The sequence below is a fragment of the Bombyx mandarina genome, chromosome 17 (genome assembly GCF_030267445.1).
Source record: "Bombyx mandarina strain Sakado chromosome 17, ASM3026744v2".
NCBI lineage: Eukaryota > Metazoa > Arthropoda > Insecta > Lepidoptera > Bombycidae > Bombyx > Bombyx mandarina.
The window spans coordinates 8,717,835-8,733,356 of record NC_143223.1 but is presented as its reverse complement, the minus strand read 5'-3'; positions in this window follow the sequence as shown (position 1 = coordinate 8,733,356).

Sequence of the window (15,522 nt, the reverse complement as noted above, 5' to 3'; positions counted from 1 at the left end):
TCCTTTAAGCTAGAGCGCGTCGTGCTCGCGGCATTTTAAATAGAAAAAGCAATAAATTTTCTTTAAATAAAATTCGGCTTAAAATAGTACGATCTGCAAAATAAATAGATCAGATTTAAATAGTAGAAAATAAATTAATTCATCACAGAGCTAGGGAGATCTATGTTGAAAAATGAACACGAAAACATAAAACAAAGACCTTCCACAAAAATGCTAGATGATTTAAATACAACAAAGAAATCATCTTTATATTGTCTGTAGGTAATGCAGCTGTATACTTCCGTGCTAATGGACCTGATCCTACTTATTGAATTTTCTGACTGACGGTCAAAGAGAATACGAACTCTATTTTGTATAAGATAGGTCTTTTCTAGTTTTAGTACTGACTCAAAATAGCAAATGGCAAAGTAATTAATTAGTGGAACAAAATAGGCTTGCTATGGTTCATATGGTTTGAGTCTTATGAAGATTTAAAAAAAAGGTCGTTTTCATTGGTGGTCACAAAGTCGGATATTTTTACCGATGTTAAGACGAATTCTGAGTCCGCTGCAGAAATAGGCTACTACCCTGATGCTTACTTCTGCAGCGACAAAATTCAGAGAGAAAAAAATCTCAACCCGGTCATTTTCTTTATTGGTTACTTTTGTCAATAAACCAATCAAACTAGTAGCTCTAAATTATTTTCGAAGCATTACATACCATTGAATTACCGTGTTTAGTTAATTGATATATTGTAATCTTAGATAATAAGAACTAGTAAGATTTACAATACAAAATAGTTTAATGCACTTAGGTACAACGAAAATAACGACCTTTCACACTTTCCTATATACGTAGGAAAGTGTGAAACATTCATTTTTGTTATTAAAAAATCAAATGCAATATCCCAATTCCATAAAATACGTTATCGCTGCAGACCACTCACATCCTATTGTTTGTGATGAATTGAATACAGTTTCCAGTTTTAAATTGTTAGTTTTCAAACTGTATTGCATATAACGTAGATAAATAAAGCGTAAGCTTCCGTTAGTTCATGCGTGAGCAACTTTTTTACGTACATGCCCAAATCCAAATTGATATTTCTGCATCTCATTTTTACCTTTTAGTATTGAGCTGTAGAATGAGCTACCCTCGATATCTGTTTCTTGAAATAAAACATGGAAAGAGCATAGCAGCAGAATCTTGTTATTGTCGATATCTATAAACAACATTTTCCACTTACCATTAGGTCGTGAAAAAACGTTTGAATTCGAAAATCAAAGAAAGAAAAAATACATTGAATCATCTCGTATTTTATGAAATTACTAGCGACCCGCCCTCGCTTCGCTTCGGAAACATTAAAACACACATGAAAACAAAAAAAAAATAAAAAAAAAATAAAGTAGCCTATGTTCATCAGGGACAATGTCGGCTTCTAATGGAAAAAGAATTTTTCAAATCGGTCCAGTAGTTTCGGAGCCTATTCGAAACAAACAAACAAACAAATCTTTCCTCTTTATAATATTAGTATAGATATAGACAAGCCAATTTAATCCAAATGTTTTTGTGTTTAAAATAACAACAACAACAAAAAAATTCAACAAAAAAGTAAAACAGAATTACGCGCGTAAATCAGCATTACAAATAATCACTTGAGCCTTCTCCAGTTCGAAATCGCAAACCGTATAAGTGCTTCTTAAACGTACCTGTACAACGTTTGCTTTTGATAAATGGAAATGTCTCTTTAACATGTAATTTGCCTCTGAATTTCGATATTTGTAAAGATCTTTCGATCTAACATCCTATGTCAAGATATTAACGCAAACATAAGAGCAATGTTTAAGAAGGAATTGAGCAATTTTTCTTTTGTCTTTTTTTCCTTCCTGCAGTTTTGCTATCGTTGGATACTTTTTATGAATAAGATTAACAAATTACCAAACGAAGAAAGACACAGAATAATACTTTGCTTACTAGGAGCTCTTGAGAGTCCACGCGAGTAGGTACCACCGCCCCGCCTATTTCTGCCGTGAAGCAGTAATGCGTTTCGGTTTGAAGGGTGGGGCAGCCGTTGTAACTATACTGATATCTTAGAACTTATATCTCCAGGTGTGTGGCGCATTTACGTTGTAGATGTCTATGGGCTCCAGTAACCACTTCACGCCAGGTGGGCTGAGAGCTCGTCCACACATCAAAGCAATAAAAAAAAAAACAATATTTTCTAATACTTTAATCTAAATATATTTTACCATGGGACGGTAGATGTATCCGCTAATACATATAAAACTACATATAAGTTTATATAGTTACGAAATATGAATGATAAGTATTTACGCTAAACTTGAATAAATCAAATTGTTGAAATGAAAAATAAATAACTTTATAGTCACTCGAGATCAGCGTCCTCAATCGCACAGAAAAGTCTGCGATTTATTCTAAAGCTTACAAAATAACTTGTTAAAAAGTTAAAGCAGCATTTTCAGATCATTGATTTGAGTGTCAAGTTAAAATAGAATCGCGATGCTTTACACTTACTTAACTTACTAACTTAGTTAGTTCATTGGAAAATACGGGCTCTAACTTTTTCTTCAGAATTCTAATTTTCTGCCTATATTGAGTTAACCTCCTACGCCCACCTATTTTATGTGAGTTTTCAAATGAAATCATAAATTAACTGTTTTCTTTTGTTTTCACCGTTACATGTACGTGAGCTGACGATCTCAAGGTTCATCTGGTGTTAAACAATGAAAAAATTGTCTATCTTGAGATACATATAGGTACATGTATAGACACATATATGTACATGACTGTATTGTCATCGGTCCATCAAGGAGGCTCTTCTTCTTCTTTCATTCCTATTACCTTCTGCTAGGGTGTAGGGCTCGAATCAAACCCTTCCATTTACATCGGTCTTGGGCAGTTTGTTCTAATTCCTCCCACGTCATGCCCAAGATGCCCAGCTCTTGCTCCACCGAGCGACGCCAAGTTGTTCTGGGATGGACTCTCTTCCTTTTTCCAGACACTTTCCAGGTCAATGCTCTCTTGGACAGGTGGGTATCGGGCTTTCTCAATATGTGACCGATCCAATGCTACTTCCGCATAAGAATCTCCTTCTCCATTGGTGTTTGCTTGGTGATCATCATTAAGGAGACACGGGCGCAAATTGTCAAAATAAACGGACTTCTTGATACAAACAAACATGCATACGTACATACGAAGCTAATAAGAGCGTGATACAAACACGATGTATCCGAACTGAGAGTTGATTAGCGTTATTGTAACTACCGTCAATTCGATTATTATTATCAGCAAATCTCACTCACATTCTTAAAAAAAGTCATCTATCTATTGGAATAATAAAATATATTTGTAACAGAAGAATACGAAAGAAAAGAATAATTCATTGTGCAAACGGAATGGCACGAGGCAAAAATCATGACGCCAAATAAATACTTACAGGATGCTATCTCCGGTACAGGAAATGTTGAAACTATGATGTCATTCGCGCGAAAGCGAAGCAGGACTTGAAATATTCTAAGAAGATATAATTATTTTAATGTTCATTTCGCGGCAAACGGTGCTGCGGACAAAGTTTTATAGGTCTCTCGGGCATGATAAATATGCTTGACATAACGATACTTTGTCCAAATGTATTGTAGTCATGTTTTAGACAATTTAATGGTAAAACAAGTCAAAAAATAAAATATTTTTGTATAGTTATAATTTTTATGTAGTCTACATTACCGCAAATAGCTATTGTTTCACACTTATTAGGTTACAAATATATTTAGTATAATTTCTTAAGTTTTCAATACTTCACAATCTTCGTAGTCACACGGACGACCAAGGCGTTATTCGTCGACCTGTGAATTGTGCTAAGAACCGCATATTTTATGTTTCTAAAAAAATATTTCTAGACATTAATGTTACATTTCACACAGAACGATAGTATCTTGAGGTCTGGCAGTTCGTTTGACTTTTCATTTCTTATGTTCAAAGGATGTTTGAGTGTATCCTATCTTGGTAGTATCATTCTGCTTATTGCGACCGAAAAAAAAAATCGACGCTTGAAAGGCAAACGTGACTAAGCGACAATAACTGCTTTGTACATAAATGATAGGCAATAACCATATTCGATGCGCAAAAAAATTATATTTCTAGGTCTATTAAAATCATTTCAATTCTACAGCTAGATTCGTTAAAATAGATTTTTTTTCAGGTATTTCAACTTTAAATTAGTCTACTGTAAAGTTCACGCATTGTCGCTTAGTCACGTTTGCCTTTCAAGCGTAGATATTGTCTCTTTTTGAATTATAGGAAGGTAGCGGTTCCGATTTAAACAGTCATTGTGATATATGACAGTAGGTGGTAGTACTTTGACGGCGATTTGACTGTGCCCCTGGTATTGAAGATGTTGCAATATGTTTTATTATTAATTGTTGTTTTTTGTTACGTGTATTATGTTAGGCTGGTGGAGCCCATAGGCATCACAATGTGAATGCAAACGTTTACCTCCAAACATAATGTATATAATATAATAATATGATGTATATAATAATATTTAAGTCTCGTTTGTATATTGGTATAGCATTACGTTTATCAAGCCGGAACGCATGTACTTATAGGGTAGTAGTTGTAAATGTTTTTGTGTAAGGAATACAGTAGGGAAGTTAAATAATAAATTGATTTGAAATAACACCAGTAATCGGTAAAGCGAGCTCATTACCAATGCGTTTAAGTGCAGTAAATTATTAGGAAGCATTTCATTAGTGTTCGAAAGCGGACGGATTATTCGTATTGTTTGTTTATTTAATTTGTTATTTATTAACCGCAATATTTTTTTTTTTTTTTTTTTTTTTTCGTTAGGGCCTACTACACTTGCAGACAAAATTTGTATCATAAAAATGAAATGTACATTTAGTGAATACATTTTGCGTGTTACATAAATTTTACATAATTAAATGATGTCACAAATTTGAATATTTCCAGCCTCAATTATGTATTATTTGTATTTTCGAGGCGGGCGGGAAACAACTATTTAATTGGTTACATAAAAATAGATACAATCCTAATAATATTATAAACGCGAAAGTTTGTAGGAGTGTATGGATGTATGCTTGTTACTTTTTCACACAAAAACTACTGAATTGATTTTGATTAAAACTTACAATAATATATCTTACACATGAAAATAACACATAAGCTATATATTTATAAAGATATAGTGTGAATTACCCTACCACCACCCTGCCTATTTCTGCCGTGAAGCAATAATGCGTTTCTGTTTGAAGGGTGGGGCAGCCATTGTAACTATACTGAGACCTTAGAACTTGTATCTGAAGGTGGGTGGCGCATTTACGTTGTAGATGTCTTTGGGCTCTAGTAATCACTTAACATCACGTGGACTGTGAGCTCGTCCACCATAAGAGCAATAAAAAAAGTAGGAAGGAAAAGAAATCTGCTATCAAGAGATTCAATAAGATCAGTACAGTCCCTGAAGCGAAGCGAGGGCGGGTTACTAGTATAAAACTAAAGTAGTACCGAAATTTAACTTTCAATGTTAATAATTGTTTGAATTCGGAACGTCAAAATTGTCAACGAACGACGTCCGGTATGACACATTTCCCTTTTCGATTCCAGCCGCCAAGGGTGACACATCGATTTATATTTCATACTGTGTACATACATTATATTGTGTTTTTTCTTTGTCCTGTAGTAATCGCGCCGCATCGCCACCTGTGTTCAATAGAACCGCTCAGGTCCGAGATGTTGGGGCCTCGCCGCAAGGCGAGTGTTTTCAAGAACCAGGGCCGCCCCACCTGGGCACTCAGCGATCATGGACGCTGTATTCGCGGAATTCCTCCGACTTCGTCATCCACAGCTCGCCTCAGAGTTTCTAGCTTTCAAGGCCAATCACACTGCGAGCTCTCTCGAAGACTCCGCCGTGCTCGCTGCTCCTGCGTCGCCTGTACCTGCGTGCAAAGCTTCTAGATCGAGCACCGCAGCCTCCGTCGTGCCTGCCGTTCCCGCGTCGCCTATACTGGCGAGTAAAACTGCTGCGTCGTCCGCCGTGGCCACCGTTCCAGCTGTGCGATCATCCGCGGCCTCCGTCGCGCCCTCCAAAACACCTGCTCGTAGGTCACCTGTGCCCGCCTCCTCGTCCTCCGACTCTGACTCGGAGATGGAGGTCGACCTCGCCCCCGCCTCATCGACGGATGGATTTACCCTGGTACAAAAGGGTAAGAAGCGTGCCGCGGAGTCTCGAGCTCCCGCGGCCGCTAAAATTAGCAAAGCCGCGAACGCGTCGCGCCCCCGCCCCCAGACTCCCGTTGCGCCTCCAGCCCGTGCCAGTCCGTCGCCGCGTCCGGTGGCACAAAATAAAACCCAGTCCCCTCCTCCGGTAATCCTTCAAGAGAAGGCAGCTTGGGATCGAGTTTCCCTGGCCCTTAAGGCCAAAAATATCAATTTCACGAATGCCCGTAACCTCGCGAACGGCATCCAAATAAAGGTGCATTCATCTGATGACCATAGGGCCCTCATCTCTTACCTCCGTAAGGAGCGTATAAGCTTCCACACTTATACGCTTCAGGAGGAGCGCGAACTCCGCGTTGTAATACGCGGAATCCCTAAAGAGTTAGATGTAGAGCTCGTAAAAGTCGACCTGTTAGAACAAGGCCTACCAGTGAATTCTGTGCACCGTATGCACACCGGTCGCGGTAGGGAGCCATATAATATGGTTCTAGTCGCTCTCCAGCCTACCCCCGAGGGTAAGAAAATCTTTAACACACAGACCGTCTGTAGGCTCTCTGGTATCGCTGTCGAAGCCCCCTATAAAAAAGGCACTCCTAGCCAGTGCCATAACTGTCAATTGTATGGGCACTCTTCCCGTAACTGTCACGCGCGCCCCCGATGCGTCAAATGTTTAGGCGATCACGCCACGGCCCTATGCACTCGCGATCAAAAAACCGCGACGGAACCGCCTAGTTGCGTCCTGTGTCGAACACAGGGTCACCCCGCAAATTACCGCGGATGCCCCCGAGCCCCGAAAATAAATCGCCGCGTCGCCCGCCGAAACCGCCTCCGAGCTTCCGGCCCAGACATCAAAGCCTCGGCACCCTCTGCGTCGCAGGCTAAGCCAGCGTTTGTTCCGGCAGCGGTGCCCAGTGTCTCGGCCTGGGCGAAACCGCTGCCGTACACGAACACGGCTACAACTCCCTCCTCCGCGATTCGTCCCGCCCCCGCGACTCGTCCCTCTCCCGCGACTTGCCCTCCGAACGCGTCCGAAAATCTCGCTTTAGCGATCGACTTCTTTCAGTCGATCAACTTTGAGCGCGTTAACGCTTTGGGCGACGCCATTCGCGCTGCCTCCACTGCACAACACTTTATCGCCGTTGTGCAGGAATACGCCGACGTATACGCGTCATTAAATACGTATGTCCTCCCCTCACTCCGCCGGTAATCAATGGCGTATATAAGTAGAATAAAGCCCCTATCCGTGACGATAGGATTTTTTAACGCTTACGGTCTCGCAAATCAACGTGATCAGGTTTCTGACTTTTTGCGTGACCATCAAATTGATATCTTTTTAGTGCAGGAGACCCTACTTAAGCCCGCGCGCCGTGACCCTAAAATCGCGAACTATAACATGGTCAGGAACGACAGGCTCTCTGCCCGTGGTGGTGGTACCGTCATTTACTATAGAAGAGCCCTGCATTGCGTCCCGCTCGATCCTCCCGCGCTCGCTAATATCGAAGCATCAGTGTGCCGAATCTCACTGACGGGACACGCGCCGATCGTTATCGCGTCCGTTTATCTTCCACCGGATAAGATCGTTCTAAGCAGTGATATCGAGGCGCTGCTCGGTATGGGGAGCTCTGTCATTCTGGCGGGCGACCTAAATTGTAAACACATCAGGTGGAACTCACACACCACAACCCCGAATGGCAGGCGGCTTGACGCGTTAGTCGATGATCTCGCCTTCGATACCGTCGCTCCGTTAACCCCGACTCACTACCCGCTAAATATTGCGCATCGCCCGGATATACTCGACATAGCGTTATTAAAAAACGTAACTCTGCGCTTACACTCGATCGAAGTAGTTTCAGAGTTAGATTCAGACCACCGTCCCGTCGTTATGAAGCTCGGTCGCGCTCCCGATTCCGTTCCCGTCACGAGGACTGTGGTGGATTGGCACACGCTGGGCATCAGCCTGGCTGAATCTGATCCACCATCGCTCCCGTTTAACCCGGACTCTACCCCGTCTCCTCAGGATACCGCTGAAGCCATAGACATCTTAACATCACACATCACCTCGACATTAGATAGGTCATCGAAACAAGTTGTAGCGGAGGACTTCCTTCACCGCTTCAAATTGTCCGACGATATTAGGGAACTCCTTAGAGCTAAGAACGCCTCGATACGCGCCTACGACAGGTATCCTACCGCGGAAAATCGTATTCGAATGCGTGCCCTACAACGCGACGTAAAGTCTCGCATCGCCGAAGTCCGAGATGCCAGATGGTCTGATTTCTTAGAAGGACTCGCGCCCTCCCAAAGGTCTTACTACCGCTTAGCTCGTACTCTCAAATCGGATACGGTAGTAACTATGCCCCCCCTCGTAGGCCCCTCAGGCCGACTCGCGGCCTTTGATGAGACGAAAAAGCAGAGCTGCTGGCCGATAAATTGCAAACCCAGTGCACGCCCAGCACTCAATCCGTGGACCCTGTTCATGTAGAATTAGTAGACAGTGAGGTAGAACGCAGAGCCTCCTTGCCACCCTCGGATGCGTTACTACCCGTCACCCCGATGGAAGTTAAAGACTTGATCAAAAACCTACGTCCTCGCAAGGCTCCCGGTTCCGACGGTATATCTAACCGCGTTATTAAACTTCTACCCGTCCAACTCATCGTGATGTTGGCATCTATTTTCAATGCCGCTATGGCGAACTGTATCTTTCCCGCGGTGTGGAAAGAAGCGGACGTTATCGGCATACATAAACCCGGTAAACCAAAAAATCATCCGACGAGCTACCGCCCGATTAGCCTCCTCATGTCTCTAGGCAAGCTGTATGAGCGTCTGCTCTACAAGCGCCTCAGAGATTTCGTCTCATCCAAGGGCATTCTCATCGATGAACAATTCGGATTCCGTACAAATCACTCATGCGTTCAACAGGTGCACCGCCTCACGGAGCACATTCTTGTGGGGCTTAATCGACCAAAACCGTTATACACGGGAGCTCTCTTCTTCGACGTCGCAAAAGCGTTCGACAAAGTCTGGCAACAGTGGTTTGATTTTCAACTACTCAACTATTCAACATGGGCGTGCCGGATAGTCTCGTGCTCATCATACGGGACTTCTTGTCGAACCGCTCTTTTCGATATCGAGTCGAGGGAACCCGCTCCTCCCCACGACCTCTCACAGCTGGAGTCCCGCAAGGCTCTGTCCTCTCACCCCTCCTATTTAGCTTATTCGTCAACGATATTCCCCGGTCGCCGCCGACCCATTTAGCTTTATTCGCCGACGACACGACTGTTTACTATTCTAGTAGAAATAAGTCCCTAATCGCGAAGAAGCTTCAGAGCGCAGCCCTAGCCCTAGGACAATGGTTCCGAAAATGGCGCACAGACATCAACCCAGCGAAAAGTACTGCGGTGCTATTTCAGAGGGGAAGCTCCACACGGATTTCCTCCCGGATTAGGAGGAGGAATCTCACACCCCCGATTACTCTCTTTAGACAACCCATACCCTGGGCCAGGAAGGTCAAGTACCTGGGCGTTACCCTGGATGCATCGATGACATTCCGCCCGCATATAAAATCAGTCCGTGACCGTGCCGCGTTTATTCTCGGTAGACTCTACCCCATGATCTGTAAGCGGAGTAAAATGTCCCTTCGGAACAAGGTGACACTTTACAAAACTTGCATAAGGCCCATCATGACTTACGCGAGTGTGGTGTTCGCTCACGCGGCCCGCACACACATAGACACCCTCCAATCCCTACAATCCCGCTTTTGCAGGTTAGCTGTCGGGGCTCCGTGGTTCGTGAGGAACGCTGACCTACACGACGACCTGGGCCTCGAATCAATTCGGAAATACATGAAGTCAGCGTCGGAACGATACTTCGATAAGGCTATGCGTCATGATAATCGCCTTATCGTTGCCGCCGCTGACTACTCCTCGAATCCTGATCATGCAGGAGCCAGTCACCGTCGACGCCCTAGACACGTCCTTACGGATCCATCAGATCCAATAACCTTTGCATTAGATGCCTTCAGCTCTAATACTAGGGGCAGGCTTAGGGACCCCGGTAACCGTACTCGTCGAACTCGACAAAGAGGTCGACGTGCAACCTAACCCATGCATCAGCCCGCTGAGTTTCTCGCCGGATCTTCTCAGCGGGTCGCGATTCCGATCCGGTAGTAGATTCATTCGCGAAACAATTGCTCTTGAGTTGTTAGGTCTCCTTCGGAGGCGCTCGGGCAGTTGTTAGCAAATTCCACCCCTCTTGGCTGAGCCTTTGCTCGCCCACCTGTCCTGGTGAAACTGGAAAGGCCTTCGGGCCACCAGCAAATTTAAAAAAAAAAAAAAAAACTTCGTAGTGCCTCAATCGATAAATAAAATACCTAAACTTTTGTATAAAATAAACTTAAAACAAACAAAAGAAATCGGTCTGACGGGGGACACATCAAAGGAAAAACAACATTGTTATTTTTATTTAATTCCGAGCATTTTCATATTTATCTACCTTTTAAACCTTCCCTGGACTTCCACAAATAATTCAAGACCAAAATTAGCCAAATCGGTTCAGCCGTTCTCGAGTTTTAGCGAGACTAACGAACAGCAATTCATTTTTATATATAGAGATATATATTCATATATATTTAATTTGTTACTTATGGTTTAATAAAGATATCAAAACAAATAAGCACAGTCCACATTCACCTCAACGCTGTTGCGTTGAGGTGAATAAGAGTGTTTTGTGTGAATTATTGTGAATTATTGTTATAATGGATCATCTTTTTAACCTCTATCTCTTGTGAAACATGTACGGGGCCTTAAGAATTTAACAACGGTCGCTTACATCTGCACACTGCGAAGTCGGCAGCTAGCCGAAGCTCGTTTTAATTAGCACAGACTTTGGGGCAGAAACTCGAGGTATTATTCATAATTTGTGACGTCATAATTCATTTTTGGCGTTTACGTGTGTAGAATTAGCTAGAATGGCCGTTAAAATTCTCGAGAATCATGAAATCGTAGGTTTGTTTTCGTTCAATGATAGTGTAACGTGTAAGGACCAACGTGTTTTATTGAAATAATCATTGATTGGGTTTAAGTTTAATTGGCGATTTTCGTATCTAAATAACATTTGCGTTCACATGAAATTTGTATCGATAGCACGATTAAATCATCTTCTAGTCTTCACTCGAGATACCGAGAATCTTGCTGTGAACTAATCTTAGAAAATCACTAATTTAAAAAAAATTCTTAGCCTTTTAAAAAGTTCATCTTATATTTGATAAAACCCGATATATCATATAACATTTTGCGACTAACGGCATTTATTAATTGTTATAACTAAATTTGTAGGTTTAGTAAACGTGTGTTACATATAATTTCTATGAAATAATTTTGGTGTAATAAAAAACAGATTCAGAACAATTATAACGATGAGTTAGTGTATGGTTCGGACGGGTAAGTATTAATATCGTATCTACTTCTATAACGAAGCTATGATGGGTTACGATTTGAAGTCTTATGATGTTAGCCTTTATTTACTACAAAACAAGGTGTAGCGGACAGTTTCTTGTTTATATGTTGTGTTTCTGAGGAGGAATACAAAAAAAAATTAGGCTGCACATCTCGTAGCTGACGGTTTATTGACAGCCTTAGACAAAACAAAGTTAAAAATTATAAAAATATACATGACTAGCGACCCGCCCTCGCTTCGCTTCGGAAACATCAAAACACACATGAAACCAAAAAAAAAAAAAAAAAATTAAAAAAAGTAGCCTATGTTCATCAGGGACAATGTCGGCATCTAATGGAAAAAGAATTTTTCAAATCGGTCCAGTAGTTTCGGAGCCTATTCGAAACAAACAAACAAACAAATCTTTCCTCTTTATAATATTAGTATAGATATAGATATAGACAATTGTTGCTTTGCAATTAAACTTTTTACTGGCGTTCCGAACACAAGGTCTGAGTCTTTGAGGGCTCCGATAACCAATTAAGCATCATGCGGGACATGCCTTATTCGCCCATTTACAGTATAAAAATATACAATCAATTTTATACACTACAAAAATAACAATCTAATATTATTAAATCAAATTAGAAAGAACACTAATGTTGATATTTTATGTTTTTTTTTAAAAAGAGCAAACAGCTAATAATAAACCTAAGGGAGTATCTAAATATTATATAATTGTCTACAATATCTAAATATTATATTAAAAATTAATTGAGTTTGGTACATAAATACTCCTGAAACGATTTTAGGGGTGAGGCAATAGAAACAGCGAGTCGATGTTAAAATGCCTTTGTTTAATATTATTTGCTACGATCTAAGTTATTACTTAAGGACTTAAAATTGCTGTGTGTCAAACCACTTCGAGATATAAAATTTCAACTGTATTTACATAAGTTATTATGCAACTATTTTTCTCCACGTATGAAATAACAATTTTACAATTCATGTCATATCAGTATGTTTCGTGGAACAATTTATTCATCTCTATTATTATAAAGCATTTCCATGGAATGGAATATCTATTGTTTGTTTTGTTTTTTTCCGCGAACATTAAGCTTGAAACGAGCTCCGACTTCAGTATTTTTGCGGCACTATGGATATCTTTAAATGTTGAAAAAGTTCTTAGTGACTTGTTTGTGCTCCTAGCGTTACATCAGCTGTAAATAAGTGCACCTACTGGCATTAATCGTCAGCAAATAAGTATATTTTGTAAGAAAAAAAAAACTTGTTGATATAAATAATATTTTCATTTAAATAAATACATTATTTTTATTTTTATTATATACGAGTGCGGTTCCATATATTCTATATTCTATTATCCAGCTTTAGACGTTAACAAATGATAGGATCGTATTATTTATTAGAAAAACATAAAACTCCCCTTGAGTTTTGCTCTTCAACAGATACAATGTTTTCTCATAAAACACCTCAGCTTCAAAGCTAATATCGTAAACTTCTAGTGCTATGAAATGTTCAAGGAAAATGGATTGTTTATTTAACATTACTTCGTCCGTACGTTGTCTTATGCTATACTTCGACTTTATCTCTATTCCGTGAAAATTATTTTTACAGAATACAGAAGAAGAAGAAGAAAAAAAGATAAACTATTTTTAACTAGGGTGAAACTGTATTCTGTTTGATATACTGTATTCTTTTTTATAGTTCACACTGTACCACGTTCTCAATTTCATTTTACATAGCCTGAAGTCTTAATTTCTATAAGGAACAGATTTCCCATTATACTTACTACATGTTTGTGTTTAATGTTTTGCATTTCTTTTGATTTTCTTATTATATGGGTATACCAAATATTCTACTTTACTAGACTAGTCTTCTATGTTAATTAGTGTCCAAGCTTACTGGTGGTAGGACCTCTTGTGAGTCCGCGCGGGTAGGTACCATCACCCTGCCTATTTCTGCCGTGAAGCAGTAGTGCGTTTCGGTTTGAAGGGTGAGGCAGCCGTTGTAACTATACATGAGACCTTAGAACTTATATGTCAAAGTGGGTGGCGCATTTACGTTGTAGATGTCTTTGGGCTCCAGTAACCACTTAACACCAGGTGGGCTGTGAGCGCGTCCACTCATCTAATCAATAAATAAAAAAGACGTGTGGCACTCGGGGACTGCCGCGGTAAAGCTATTGACTATTGCAAAGCATTTTTATCAACTTATGCAATTACAATTAGACAATAATAATTTAATATTAAAACAATAATAAAAATAAGACCACGCTATATTTATAAACATTAACAAAAGCAAAACATTAACTGTCCCCTTCACACTCATAAGCTAGACCGCGTGAGAGAGAGATGGGCAGACTTTTCATTATGCTTATGCATTGCGACGTGACGCCGCGCGCTTACTCACAAACACTACACTAGCGCAACGTGTGAATGTGTTGAACTCGAGTTACATAGTAGGCGTAGTGGGGGTGTCAGGTTATTTTCGTTACGGAATTTCTTGATTCAGTCGCCGCGCTCAAGGTCCGCGATAGAAGCTATGCAATAGCTTCAAAATAAAAAAAAGTAAATTGTACTTGTATTTTTTGTTTAAATAGTCAAATTTGTATATGTAAGCTTGAGGGTAGACATTATCTTGTTGAACACCAAGTAAAACGAAGTCACCTTTGGTTTCTGATTTAATCAACAATATGTTAACTTGACAATTCACTTGAACACTTGTCCAATTTTAACCAGTACGTACAACAGTCACTGAATCACACAACGTAACAACGATATAGTAAGTGCACCGGGCAAACGCAGTCGAACGAATGTTCATTGCGTCGTGGGGTCGTCGCGTCCCCTTGCGGGGGCGCGGAGCGGGCCTCGGGGAAACCCCTCTGCCCGGACATGTAGCTCCGTGCCTAATAAGGCAGGGGTGATGCGCTGCTGGATGGAGTATCAGGCAGGCTTGAAGATGTGTGTGGGGTCGACTTCTTTCTTCGTGTCCTTCTTCACTCTTCTCTTCTCTTCTTTCTTCCTCTTCATTCTTCCCTTCTTCCGGGGGCGGCTGCTGCTCTCCTCCACATATAAAATTTTTTTTTTTTTTTTTTTTTTTTTTTTTTTTTTTTTTTTTTTTTTTTTTTTTTTTTTTTTTTTTTTTTATTATTTTTTTTTTTACAATTTCATCTTAACCTAACTTAACCGAGAGTAAACCTAACTTAATCTAACTTACATCTAAGTGACGGCAGCGCGCCGTTACACCTAAACTAATCCTAATCTAACTTAACCTAACATAACCTAGCTAACCTAATATGGGGGAGAGAGCGAATCCGTACTCCACGCTACAGTCCTCTCCCCCTCTCCCCATCGTTATACAATATTGATGGGGGGGAGGACTGTAGCGGGTAAGAACACCCCATCCCAAAAGGGGGTGGGGGGTGGGGTCAAAGCCCCTCATGGAAATTAGGCTGCACCTACGGGGTGCAGCCGCGGTCCCCATACGGGGGACCCGCCAAACGGGCAAGAGGCGTGGGGCTAGAGGCTGATGAAACTCAGCTCCGAGAGGGGCGCTCATAGGTCCTCCCCGGCCTCACAGCCGGCGAGGAGCTTTATCTCCGAACGATCGTCGGGGGTACCAATAGCTCCCGCGGCAACGCCGTACCATCCGGTGGTCTGGCGTGCAGCGGGGCTATGTTGTGGAGATGCTCATGGGGCCCGTTTTCGGCTCGCTCGTACATATTACGGGCGAGCCTAGTCACAAACTCCACGAGCGACTCCACACCTAGGTCCCGGGCAATAACGTCATTTCTGACGTACTGCCCGGCCCCGACGATAAAGCGGAGGGAAAGACTCTGCT